The sequence below is a fragment of the Lissotriton vulgaris genome, chromosome 3_1, assembly GCF_964263255.1.
Source record: "Lissotriton vulgaris chromosome 3_1, aLisVul1.2, whole genome shotgun sequence".
Lineage (NCBI taxonomy): Eukaryota > Metazoa > Chordata > Amphibia > Caudata > Salamandridae > Lissotriton > Lissotriton vulgaris.
In genome coordinates, this window is record NC_141689.1 from 756,824,918 (window position 1) to 756,838,703 (window position 13,786).

Below are 13,786 nucleotides of genomic sequence, written 5' to 3' on the forward strand. Positions count from 1 at the left end.
TATATGCCTTGGCCACCCGGTTGTCGCACTGGGTTGCAAGCCGGTCTCCCCTCGCCCCTTGAGAGAACTCCTGTGTATTCACCCGGTGCTTCCAGGTGTTTATTTCTTCTTTCCGTTTTGTATCTTTCTTGGTTCATTAGTAAGTGGGTGGGATATGTTAAATCAACCTGATTGGGGGGTTGGTGTGGGTGGGGGGTACGTACGTATTGGGACACAAAGGGTTACTATCAAAATGGCAGGAACTATTTAAGGTACAAATAGTATATGTTTCGATGTATAATGTGTGGGTACAGATCATCGGGCAACACAGCCTACATGCACAATGACCACATATAATTGTTTAACTTGGAACATACGGGGACAGAATGATAACAGAAAAGTGCGCCTGGTTCAATCGTATCTAGTAAGGCATAATAATGACATATGTTTTTACAAGAAACACACTTGTCCAGTCTGAAGACCACTCTACTATAAAAGGACACTGGGGAACATATATTTAGCACGTATTCCAACTGCGCTAGGGGGAATGTGATGCTAATACGGAAAAAGATTGGTTGGTCACAATTTTCCCTACAGGCAGACCCAGACGGCAGATTCATAACTTTAGATGGAACACTTGGCATGACTCGTGTGGTTTTTGGTAACAGTGTATGGGTCAAATTCGGAATCTCCAGAATACTTTCATACTCTGTGGGGCAATATATTGAAGCTGAACTGTGACACTATCATTTGGGGTGGTGATTTTAATGCTATTTTAGATGACGCTAGAGATCGCAAGGGTACATCTCGCTCTCTGCACCCAATTGCCAGCGCTGAGTCAAATGCCTTAATATTGGAGAGGGAGCTTGTGGATATGTGGCGAACGCAGTACCCGGACACCCTAAAGGGCATATGCATCACAATGCAACACTCTGCCTGGTCTCGTATTGATTATTGGCTTGTCTCCAAAGACATAACTACTTCGGTGGTGCACGCCAGTCGTCTTCCTCGAACTCTCTCAGACCATGCACTATGCTTACTTAGAGTACAAATCGCGGCAATGCCCTGTTGAGCATTTACATGGTGACTTTTGCCTCATGCACTTTTGGATGCTGCCTTCCGGGAGGAAATTAAACAAGATATCTTAGACTACTTCACACTTAATGCAGGGTCGGTGTCTACTCAATCATCCTTGTGGGAGGCATTTACAGTGGTGAACTGTGGCAAGTGTATAGCCTGTCAAGCAGGCCTCCTGAAATCTACGAGCCAAACACTCTGGAAAAAGATATCCATGAGCTAGAACTTGAAGGTTATCGTAGTGGCGATAGTGTGCTCCTTACCCAGATTAGAAGTAAATTAAGTGAATTTGAGAAGGAGTGTCAGAACTCAAGATAAATGAAGACCCTTACCGTACACTTGCACAGAAACAGAAGATGCTAGTTCCCAACTTCCTCTCCAGGATTATTCAGAGACCAATGTTAACCTAGTCTCCAAACAACCCCAGCGGGGGAAGGGGGAGTGGAAAAAATAACAACCAAAGTAGAGACTGGCTCGAAACTTCCGGATTTCCTTCTCAGCACCCTTTCTTCTTTTCTGTCTATTCAATGGATAGATACCTGAGGAAACTAACAGAGTACAATTATTCAATAACTTGGCCTACTCTACATCTACCAAAAAATCTATAGTTTTAATTTGAGCACTTGTGGAATTAACATACCCCTTAGTCTTTTTAAACTAGCCTCTCTTCATGTAGCTAGTGTCTGCTGCCTGGAGTTTCATTTCTCCTATTTTCTATGTGCTGACTAACCAGCTTTTATTTATTTACGCGTCTTTTCTTTTCTTCTACAAAATAATCCTTGGATGTCTTCTTATCTGGTTCTGTTCTCTTCTCTTTTTAGGATTTTCTCTAACGATATTTGTTGCTCAGTAATGTTCTTTTCCCTGTGCCTTTAATATTATTACTAACAATCTTTTGTTTTTCTACTATTTTCAGCTTTGAGAAATTAACTGAGTCTTTTCTGGATTTCGAGTAAGTATTACTACTACTTTAACTTATCATGCAAATTCTTTTATCCTTTATGCAATTCTCCACAATACAACAATATAACTTAGCTTGTGATGAGTTAACTTTGTGTTCCTTTTCTTCTTGTTCTTCAGGGGTTAAACCCAGACTGGAAACGCTGAGGCGGGAGGAGCTACGCCGTCAAGAAATCACTTGGGGGCATGGCCAAGATGGCGGCGGAGTACGACGCCTTTCCGAGCCGCTCCGGCGCTGATCCGACAAAGCATCTTATAGCACGGTCCTGAGGGAGCGATTTCACTTCAAAAGTGCTGCGGAAGTCCCCCTGGCATAGCGGAGAGGTTTGGTGCCGTCGGTGGGGCGGAGAGACTTCAAGATCGACCACGGGACCGACTGAGCTCTGTGGCCTGCGCGACCCCGGCCTTTCTTGGGTCTTGGCGGCCGATGTAGGAGGAGGGCGGAGCTCCTGAGATCCCGCCTGGAAGCTCCGAAGCTGGCTGAAGGTGGAGAACCGCGCTGAGTCGGCGAGGCGGCAGATCTTGCTACAGGGGTGGCTTGGAGTCATCTAGCTTGTGGCGTGGAGCGGGCCCACGAGCCTTGGAAGAGGAGGTTTAACAGCGCCCGGCGGTTGTTCGCCGAGAGGAGGCCCGAGACATCTGAACGCCGGTGGCGGTGAGACTGGGCAGTGGCGGTGGCCCTGAGCGGAACTGGGGGTGGAGAGCGGTGCCAGGTCGGCGAGCTCTGGTGAGGCCGGATCTGCGCATGAGGAGGACGCGGCCTACGGGATAGCGACAACATTCATGCATGGCCGCCATTGGACTTTGGGCCGTCCGCAAGCTTGAGCTTTACCCTGGTCGCCTGTGAAGCCTGTGAATCCTGGGGAACGAAGACCCGGGCTGCTGTGTGGGCCGTGAACGTTTTTTCAGAAGTACTACGGCCTATAGTTCGAGGCTTGGTCACTGGGATCACGGGCCTAAGTTCTAGACTGGGACGAGCGGCAGGGCCCGCCATCTTGTTTGGCCGCGTGGCGCTTGGGTGGAGTGCTGCTTGCCGCCATGTCTAACGTGCAGCGCAAGGGGCGCCCGGGGAAGGATGGCACTTCGAAATCTTCCCAGCAGCCGGCATCCCGAGGAGCTAGTGGTTCCTCGAAGCAATCGGACGATGAGGCACCGTGACAAAGGCTTTTATGACCGAACTCTTTGCCTCCATTAAGGAAGACATCTCCGAGCTCCGCGCGCAATTGGCCTCCGATCTACGGGAGGTGCGGAGGGACGTGGACGGTATAGGCGAGAGGGTGGCGACTCTGGAGGACTATGATCTAAGTATGGCCAACGATATCATCCGCCTCCCCGAGCAGAACCTGGACTTACAGACGCACACGGAGGACTTAGAAAACCGTTCCCGCAGGAACAACATCCGTATCCGAGCTGTGCCCTGGGATGGTGAGGCAGGAGACCTGCGTGGATATGTCCAAGACCTGTTCCTCCAGATACTGGATGAAGAGGATACGCGGGAAATTCGGATGGACAGGGTGCATAGAGTGGGGTTGCCCAGACGAGGGGGGGGGCCCCCTCCTGACATTCTTGTATGTGTTCATGACTTTCAGGTGAAAGAGCGTATCCTCCGCAAAGCCAGGGCAATCACGTCATTGCAGTTCAGGGACCACCGCCCTCAGCTGTATCAAGATTTAGCGGCCTCCACACTACGGAAACGAAGGGAGTTCCGCCCAGTGACTGCCTTTCTGAGAGAGCGTGGCATCGCTTACTTCTGGGAACATCCATTTTGAATCATCTTTCGATGGCAGAATCGGCTCGCACAGATTCGCTCGCTCCAGGTGGCGAAGGACCTCCTGGTCCTGGAGGATGTACCGCCTTCGCAGGAAGCAACTGCTTCTCCATCTCGGAGGCGCCACCGCTCGTCTTCCTGGCACAGGGTGGGCGCTTCCCCTGATCGGCGGCGACCGGACCTCACTACCAGCCTGCAGGAGCGGGGCAACGCGGTGGCATCGGTGGCTTCGGCTACATTAACTGATACGCAGCAAAGCTCCGGAGCGGCGTGACCTCTTTCTTGCTGATGGATCGGCACCGGAGGGGTTCTGGCCTCCTGGTCTGGGGGTACGAATGTACTTTTGGAGGAGACACCCTTGACCGTGGCCATGGGGGATACCGTATTGGTCCCCCCGGCCAACTTCCTGAAAGGAAGGCCCCTTGCGGACTCTGGACTTCTGGACACGATGAGTACTGTTTTTGCTTTCACAGTTTTGCTTTTGTTTTTGCTATTGGTTGTTTTTCGACTGGGGGGGGTTGGAGTTGGGGAGTTTGGGGTGTTGGGGGGGATCCCATGACGGTGGGAACGGGGGACTGCTGGATGGATGGCTGCTGGTTTGCGTGCGAGTTGGCATCGCGGATGACAAATCTGTGGTTGGACGGCGAGTTTTGGGTTATGGTGGGGGGAGAGTGGCGGACTCCCTGGACGTCCCTTGGATCGGGGGTTGTCTATGTATGGGGAGGGGGACAATTGGAGTGACAGGAGAGATTTTTGGTGCCCATTTCTGTAATGCCGATTAGCATAGGGACATGGAACATTAAGTGCATGAATTCACCGCAGAAGAGGCAGAAGGTGTGGAAATATGTGGTGGATCATCACCTTGACATAGTGGGGTTGCAAGAAACCCACTTAGCACGGAAAGATGAGATGCGGCTCCGCCATAGGGTTTATCCCATTATTTATAGGTCCTCCGCCGCTACGAAACACAGGGGGGTGGCACTCCTTTTCCGAGCTGCGTTGCACTTTCAACCTATGGAGGTGCGTCACGATAAGGAGGGCCGTTGGTTGATGGTCAAAGGGCTTATTCAAGGTCGGCTGTGCACTTTTGTGGTGGTGTATTTGCCCAACGTAGGTCAGAATAAGTATTTACAGGATTTGTTGTTGAAGGTTGTAGACTTTGCGGAGGGTCATCTATTCTTGCTGGGGGATTTTAATCTGGTGTTGGACAAGGATATCGACAGCTCAGGGGGGCATAGGGCGGGCACGGGGGTGTTTCTGCTTCGACACAGCATGAGGTGGGGGAGCTGGGACTAGTTGATGGCTGGCGTTTTTTCCACCGTACCACAAAGGATTACGCATTCTTCTCCCACGTGCATCATTCCTATTCCCGTTTGGATTCCATTTTCCTTAGCCAATCTCTACACGGGGACGTGGTAGATGCCGCCCTTCTTCCAATCTCTGTTTCGGACCATAGTCTCTTGGTGCTTAGCCTTCGTTGGTCGCCAACTGGTGCGTCGCATCGGAAGTGGTATTTCCCGGCGTCGGTGATCAGGGACGATACATCTAATCAAGCCTTGCGACTTGCTATCAGAGAATTCTTTGACCTTAATCCCCCGTCGGACACCTCACTGTCGACCACATGGGATGCCTTTAAAGCTACGATCAGGGGCACATGTCTGGGACTCAACTCGCAGATTAACGCCCTGCGGAGGAAGGAACGTGAGGCCTTGGAAGCTGAGGTGGTCGAGCTCGAACGTGCTCACAAACTCAACCCCTCGACGGTGACCCTCCGCCCGCTGACAGCGGTGAGGGGCAAATTAAAGGCGCATTATGCCAATAGGGCCGAGCTCACGCTTTTGCGACTGGGGCGACAATCATATTCATGCGGTAACAAGGTTGGTAAACATCTGGCGTGGCAACTGTGGGATAGGAGGGAGCGGGAATACATAGGAGGGATCAGGGATGCTGCAGGTGTGCTGCAACATCGGGACGGAACGAAGGCGGACATTTTTGGACGCTTTTACGCTGAGTTGTATACGGGTGACAACCTGGATGCAGAAACACAAAGAGGGTTCTTACGACGTTTGCCGTTACCTCGAGTATCTAGAGAATGGAACGACCTAATAGAGGCGCCAATTTCCAGAGAAGAGGTTCTCTCCGCCATCAAAAATTTGAAATTACACAAGGCCCCGGGTCCGGATGGTTACACTGCGGTCTTTTACAAGACGTATGCTACAGAGCTGTGTGATTTTCTAGTTGCTCTCTTTAATGATATGGCGTCGTCCGGAATGAACCAGGGACCCTGGCCGAGGCGGTGATCACGGTCTTACCGAAACCAGGGAAGGACCCGGAGCATTGTGCTTCGTTTCGCCCCATAGCCTTTCTAAACATTGACGCAAAACTATACTCGGCGATTCTGGCGAGCCGCCTACAGGATCTGTTGCCGGCGATTATCCACCCAGACCAATCTGGCTTCATTAAAGGTCGCCAGACCCACGATAATACCCGCAGAGTGGTTCACCTCATCGAAAAGGCGGACAGGTTCCGCATACCGGCTGTGCTGGTGGGCCTGGACGCGGAGAAGGCCTTCGACCGAGTGGATTGGGGCTTTCTCTTTAATACGCTAATGGCCTTCGGCTTTTCTGACAAATTCATCACTATGGTAAAGGCAAACTTTTGCAGCCCACGCTCGAGAGTGGCAGTGAATGGCCACCTATTGGCCTTCTTCCCACATTCACGGGGCACCAGACAGGGGTGTCCCCTCTCTCCCCTGCTGTTCGCGCTCAGTATTGAGCCTCTGGCGATGGCGGTGAGGGAACATGAAGGCGTGAAGGGCATACCGTTCACGGGAGAGCAACATAAAATCTCTCTCTTCGCGGACAACGTCCTGCTCTCGGTGGCGGATCCGGCTGGTTGCTTGCCCTGCGTTAGGGAAATGTTGCTTGAATTTGAGGATGTGGCGGGCTTTAAAATAAACTATGGCAAGTCTTACATTTTGAATCTGACTTTATCGCAAACTGACGTGGCTCAAGTACGGGCGTTGACACCATTGGCGTGGGCATCCGGCTCGATTGTTTATCTGGGAGTACACCTGACTCTGACGGTGGGTAAACTGTTTGCGGCCAACTTCCCACCCCTCCTGACGAAGACCTGGGCAGAATTGGAGAGGTGGAAACCTAAATTCCTGTCCTGGTTAGGTAGGATACATGCGATTAAAATGGTCCTTCTCCCCAAATATTTATACCTGTTCCAGGCTCTACCTATTCCGCTGGATAATGCCTACTTCCGACAGCTCAAAACGCAGATACTGAAATTTATCTGGCAAGGGGGCCGAGCCCGTCTGTCCTTCACAGTCATGCGCCGGCCTCGGTCGGAGGGTGGGGTTGGTCTCCCGGACCTGCACCTATACTATAAGGCTGCCCAATTGCGGGTCATGGTGGAATGGTCGCAGCAGCTATCGGAAAAACATTGGCTGCATATGGACCGGAGTGTGGCAGGTCAGTCCATCTGGGATTTAGCCTGGAAACCGAAGAAAGACCGCCCCTTGAATGCCTACATCAGTACCCCCACGGGCACTATGCTGAAGGTCTGGGACACCTTGGCGAGCGATGAGCGCTGGACAACCTTCCCATCTCCGTTAACGCCATTGCATTTCAACCCGGCCTTTCCACCGGCGCTTGCCGAGGGACCCTTTGACGCATGGAGTGAGGGTGGGTGCAGGGCGCTGCTTCACCTGTTTCACGGCTCTGATCCTTTGACCTTTGCTAACTGTATGCGGGACTACCAGGTGCCGCAGACTGATAGGTATAGGCATGTCCAATTGCTACATTGGGCCACGTCACCAGGAGTGCTGGAGGCAGCTACGAGGCCTCCCTCGAAATTTGAGGCTTTTCTGCTACGGACGTCTACCATGAAGGGAGCCATCTCCTTCCTATATCAGTTACTGCTTCAATCTGAATTGTCACCTAGGCCACGATATATGGAGCAATGGGAGGAGATGGTGGGAAGGGATGTCACCGACGCCGAATGGTCAGCCCTTTGGAGGGATATGAACCAATTTAACCACTCGATCCACTTGCGGGAGGCTCACTTAAAGACTCTCACGCAATGGTATATGTGTCCGACTCGGCTCCACCGTATCTATCCGGCTGCCTCGGATAAGTGCTGGAGGGGTTGCGGACTTCTGGGGGACTTCCGCCACATTTGGTGGGACTGCCCGGTGATCAGGCCGTACTGGGATGAAATTCTTTCCCATATCAAGGATATCCTTCAATATCCTATTGAGGACTCTATGGCCTTTGTGCTATTGGGCCTGCGGGACCCCGGTCTTGAACACCTGACGCGCTTGGATAAAAAGATTCTGTGGCTGTGCTTGGGGGCAGCCAAGCTCACACTGGCGGCGGCTTGGAAACGGAAGGAGGCACCAGCGATATCCCTTTGGCACGTGAGACTCTGGAGGCTTTTGAGGCTGGAAAGAATGGCGGACATCTTCCTCGGTAATTACAAGAACTTTAAGCACATGTGGGGTCCCTTGGTAACCTTCCTATCTACCGGCTTGCCTTCGGCTGTTTGCCCAGCATCATTGAGATCCTTACACCTCTTCCAAATTTAGTGTGCCTGCTGAATAAATGTGGTATGTATGCATCACCGTCATGGGGGAAGGGGGGGGGGAGGGGGGCTGGGGAGTTGCATTTTCTCTTTCCTTTCCTCTGTTGCAACCGAGGTGCCTATTTTCACCGGTTGGTGCATTTCCATGGTTTTGTATAGCCTGAAGACCTGCTTGATGGGACATTTTGATTTAGCAAGACTCAGCACCAATGTGGCTTTTTCTTATGGCTTTTTTTTTTGCAGGTACCTGGACTGATTGACTGATCTTTATCTTTGTGATGTAGCGTCACCACCGTTTTAATTTGCTTTTTTTCCCCCTGTGTGGGGACATGTGCGGCACCTCGGTGCGGCCTTCTTGTGTTTTTCCTTTTTGTTATATGCAAAATAAAAAAAAATTACAAAAAAAAAGAAATCACTTGGGCGGAGTTTTACTGTCTCCGGACTCGGAAGAAGGTTATCGGACTCGAGAGCGAGGAAAGCTATTTGCCTACATTAATGGTAACTCTAAATTAAGTCTATGATAACTTTTAGTTTACCGCAGCAAACAAGTTCAGGACTGAACCCGCGAAACGCTTCAGTTAATTGCACAGTCGTTAGGGAGAGCGTGCTTCACCAAAGGCCCCAAACATGTGTGAAAATAGCAACTAGACTGCTACCGCGATTTGCCAAGCGGCGGCCATCTTAGAATTCCTTTTTTGCAGCAATAGCACTCCAAATGCGATTCTTTGCAGATCTTCCTCTTCTCTTGCACCAGCTGGGGTTCAAATAGGTAATCAACGCATTTGCCTCATGCGTAAATGGTCTAGGGGTTCTGACAAGGAGGCGCAGCATCAAGTAAACTACGTAGGCAAGGATACACAATCCTGAAGGTATGGGGAGGGAGATAGGCCGGGAAAAACTATTGCAGTGCTACTTAAAACCCCAAGAACCACTGCCTATATTGTTGAGCTGCTTGATATGGAACAACAGGAAATTAGAAGTATACAAGAAATTTAAGCTCATATGATGGAGTTCTACTCAAAATTATACATTTCAAAATATATGCAGGAGGCGGACAATTTGACATCTTACTTTGACACTATTGAACTGTAACGGCTAGAAAACGCCATAGAGCATATTTAGATGTATCCTTCTCAGAAGAGGACGTAGTTACAGTAATAAATAGTTTACCACCTGGCAAAGCCCCAGGATTAGATGGCCTTCCCGCCTCCTTTTACAAATGCTATGCAGCTGTCCTTGCCCCTCACTTAATGGCGATGTATCAAGAAGCAATTGACATAGGTATTCTACCCCGTACTGTTAGAGAAGCTAGAATATTGTTACTACTTAAACCTGACAAGCCCCCAAACTACTGCAATTCATATTGCCCATTATACCTCAATAATACTGATGATAGAATATATGCCAAGTTATTAGCTAACAGAGTTCAACCACAGCTGCCACTCATTGCTGGGCCCGATCAATCAGAGTTCAATCTGGGGAGATCGACTGCACATAACTTGCGTACGTTCTTTGCTATACTACAGTATTTGGATCCCCAACTTCCTGCAGTGGCAGCATTTTTAGATGCTACTAAAGCATTTGACTCTCTTGAATGGACTTTTCTATTTTAGGTCCTTCAGAGACTACGATTTAACCCGCCCTTTATTGAAAATACGACTTTCATACACTGAACCGCTAGCATGCCTCTTCGTTAATGGACACATCACAGAACCATTTTCCATCACCGTAGGTACGAGACAAGGCTGCCCTCTTTCACTATTGCTATTTGCAATAGCTATGGTCCTCTCTCCCCATGACGCTTGCGGGGCGGATCGCCGTAGCTAAAATGGGGGTTCTCCCCAAGTTTCTTTAAATCTTCGTTAATGTCCCGCTCATGTTGAAGCAGGCATTATTTAATAAGATTAGATTGTTGATGATCTTCCTGGTGTGGGTGGTAGGGCCGGCAAGGGTTGCTCGGGAGATGATGACTCTTCCTCAGAGCCAGGAAGGCTTGGGGGCATCCGATTTCCCTTTATATGCGTTTTGCGCATAAGCACAGTTTCTGCACTTTTGGGTACATCCGATCCCCTTTCAACCACATGTAGACGTTGAATGTGATCAAGTGGCAACTATCCTATTAGAGGTGGCACGCTACCACACATGCCAACGACATTACCACACAATCGACACCACAGAAACACTGTGGTAGGCCTGGGAAAATCTCCGACATAGAGCAAATACGCCTATATATTGCCCCGTCAATACCTTTGGCCAAAAATCCACAAATGCCTCCGCTGGATGATCAGGGTGCAGGTTCATGGGATAAGAGGATGGACATTGCTAGATTTTATGATTCATACCGCGAGGAAGGCTTTCTTGGACCTCCAACACCGACTGCCACACCGCCACCTTTGTTTTCGGACATTTTGTTTTACTATTGTATATGAGCAACATGTTGAAAGCTACACAATTCATTTCCAAATTCACCGCCCACACTAAAGGCATTCGAAAACATTCTGACCTCTAATTTAGCAACAAACCTCATATCTGGTCTGTATACCACCATACAAGCGCATCACCCAGTGATAGTGCCGAAACACCGGAAACAATGGAAAACTGACTTACATCTGCAGGTCACGGAGGAAGAATGGAATATCTGCTGTGCGCAGTTAGAGCCAGATGGGAATTAGAATGTTGGAGATGTCATTCAGATCAGGCTACCTTTTTACATATGGCTTGGAACTGTTCACAGATAGAAGCATAGTGGTCAGATATATTCACAACTATTAGTGACATACTCATGATACAAGTTCAACCCACTGCATTACTTGGGCTGCTAGGGTATGTAAAGGAGGCCCCTGTGGGTGTGCGTAAATTACTTGCCATGTTGTTGCTGTTAGCTAAATGCAGGATAGCCATGACATGGGGTAGATCGCTGCCCCCGCTGTTGAAAGACTGGGTAACTGATGTAACATTCTGCCAGGAGCAGCGTACTGCTTTCTAGGAGATAATGCCAGTTGCCTCCAGGCCAAAAGATATCTGGGGGCCCTTTGTGAATTGGTTGCAGTCAAGGAATACTGATACTCTTTGCCTTGGGGAGGAGTCAGCAAACAGTCCATAAGCCCTGTACTTAACTATAATTGTTTTTGAAGTGCTTGCATTGTTAATAACGGCAATGCTAGTCCATTCTTTCAGTTATATAAATATTCAAGGGGTAATGTCACAGCTGAAATCACGGGGCGATGACTCTGCCATGCTAGCTGTTGTAATACTTATTTATAATGTGCCTATGGCTATTATGTATTTTTCAATGTGTGGCTTTTGAACAGCCAAGAAAATAAAATAAAAAAATAAAAGATATTGCTCACCCTTTAGTACAAGCAGCATACAGCAGATGAGTTAGATTGTTGTGGCAACCTGGAGGAACAGTGGAGCACAGACAGAATCCATCAAAGTAAACAAGCAGGAATAAGGAGGACTAAATCGGCTAAGACCTCAGATCAAATCACCTTGTGCATGGATGCCATTTTAGGGTCAGGTGGGGCCCTGTGAGGCTTCAGTACATCAACAACCCCATCTTCAGACCATGATAGTTGATGGACTCCTGGGTAGGGAGAATATTGTCCTGGGAGCATAAAGGGGCAGTTGCTGTTCATGTAAGCCCCTTTTAGGAGAACAGATTTAAATTCTTATTCGGACACAGCCACCATTTTCAGGTAAAGCAAGGCTAAAATAAATGGAGCAACTGCCTGAAAGTCCTGAAAGAAGAAAGTTCAGCCCTGCAACATACCTCCATGATAGAACGGTAAGTGGGTGGGCCACAGAGATCTCTGGGGGGCCTTGTGCAGTGAGCGCTTCACTTTCGGCTCTGTCATCCCTGCCGCCATTGCCGACGTTGTGAGGGACCAGCTGCCATTTTGGGAAAACACGGTTTGTCAATGCTCATTAACTATTTTTCTTAAATATTGAAAGAATGACAATTGATTATATGCAATTGTCTTAATTTCATAGGAATACTTCAGAAATAAATTATATTCAGTTTACAAACACATATTTAACGAGCAGTGTAAACATTAATATTTAGAAACTCTCAATTTTGACTCAACTCGTCCAGCATTTGTGTGTAAAGCAACTCAAAACCTGGATTCTGAGACCCACAAGATTCACACCGATCTATAAAGAAGGCGCCCTAACCCACTGAACTATCTTACCACTGATAATGTCCAATCAGTAAGCTAATGTTCCTGCTGTGGAAATCTTAGGGCAGCCTGGATTTTACAGGTTCAAATGTTGCTATGTGCTCTCATATTTTCATCTTTCTTAGAAAACGAGTACAAGTGTTATGTAGAGTGCTATTTAATTTGAAGACTGTGTTAGAAATAGTATACTCAGCTACCCAAGGTCAAACCTCTTGCCTTGTAAATGTATGTTTTCTGTGGTGCCCTCTTAACATACACTCGAGGCCAGGTGTAAGTAGTGCCATTCTTATATTATATGCATCTCTTTGGCCCTTTCATGTCTTTAATTGATCGCATCCTTTTATATCTGCTCATAGTGTCTCCCAATTGATATAATAAAGCTTCGCCTCTTTTCCTTGCTGTGCGAGATTCCAAATGACATTGAAGGCACGTGCTTTCATCAGGTTTTGAAAGATGCTCTCATCAACCCTCTGTCCTGTGCAGCTGCACATAGAAGTAACATTTATTCTCAGAATTGAGCCATTTCAGTACACATCTAGCTCAGACTTGACACCCTATAGCAGGGGTCCCCAAACCGGTCCTGGAGGGCCGGATCCATGCCAGATTTTTGGGATATCCCCTTTGAGATACATGTAGTTTTTTTTAAAATCTGGCATGGATCCGGCCCTCCAGGACCGGTTTGGGGACCCCTGCCCTATAGGTAACACACACACACACAGATTTCTCAGGAAATCCTTTGAGTTTCTTATAATTAACCCAGTCAAAGTACAATGTGTCTGAATTGTCTCTTGGTTAACAAATACTGCAGTTTTATGGCTTGTTCAATTTTGCTGGTTTAACAGAAACTCTTTTTTTGTGTGGAGTTCTATATAGCGTGAACTAGACCCGGAGGTATCTGAGCACGTTACATGAGCACCAGTTACGTTACAGACGGACACATTCATTATTATATACCCCGTCAATACCTTTGGCCAAAAACCCACAAATACCTCCGCTGGATGATCAGGGTGCAGTTACACGAGCTAAGAGGTTGGGCATTTCTAGATTTTAAGATTTATACAGCAAGGAGGGCTTTCTTGGACCTCGACCACCGACTGCCACACCGCCACCTTTGTTTTCCGACATTTTGATTTACTATCATATACGAGCAACATGTCTAAAGCTACACAATTCATTTCCAGCTTCACCGCCCACACTAAAGGCACTCGAAAACATTCTGACCACTAATTCA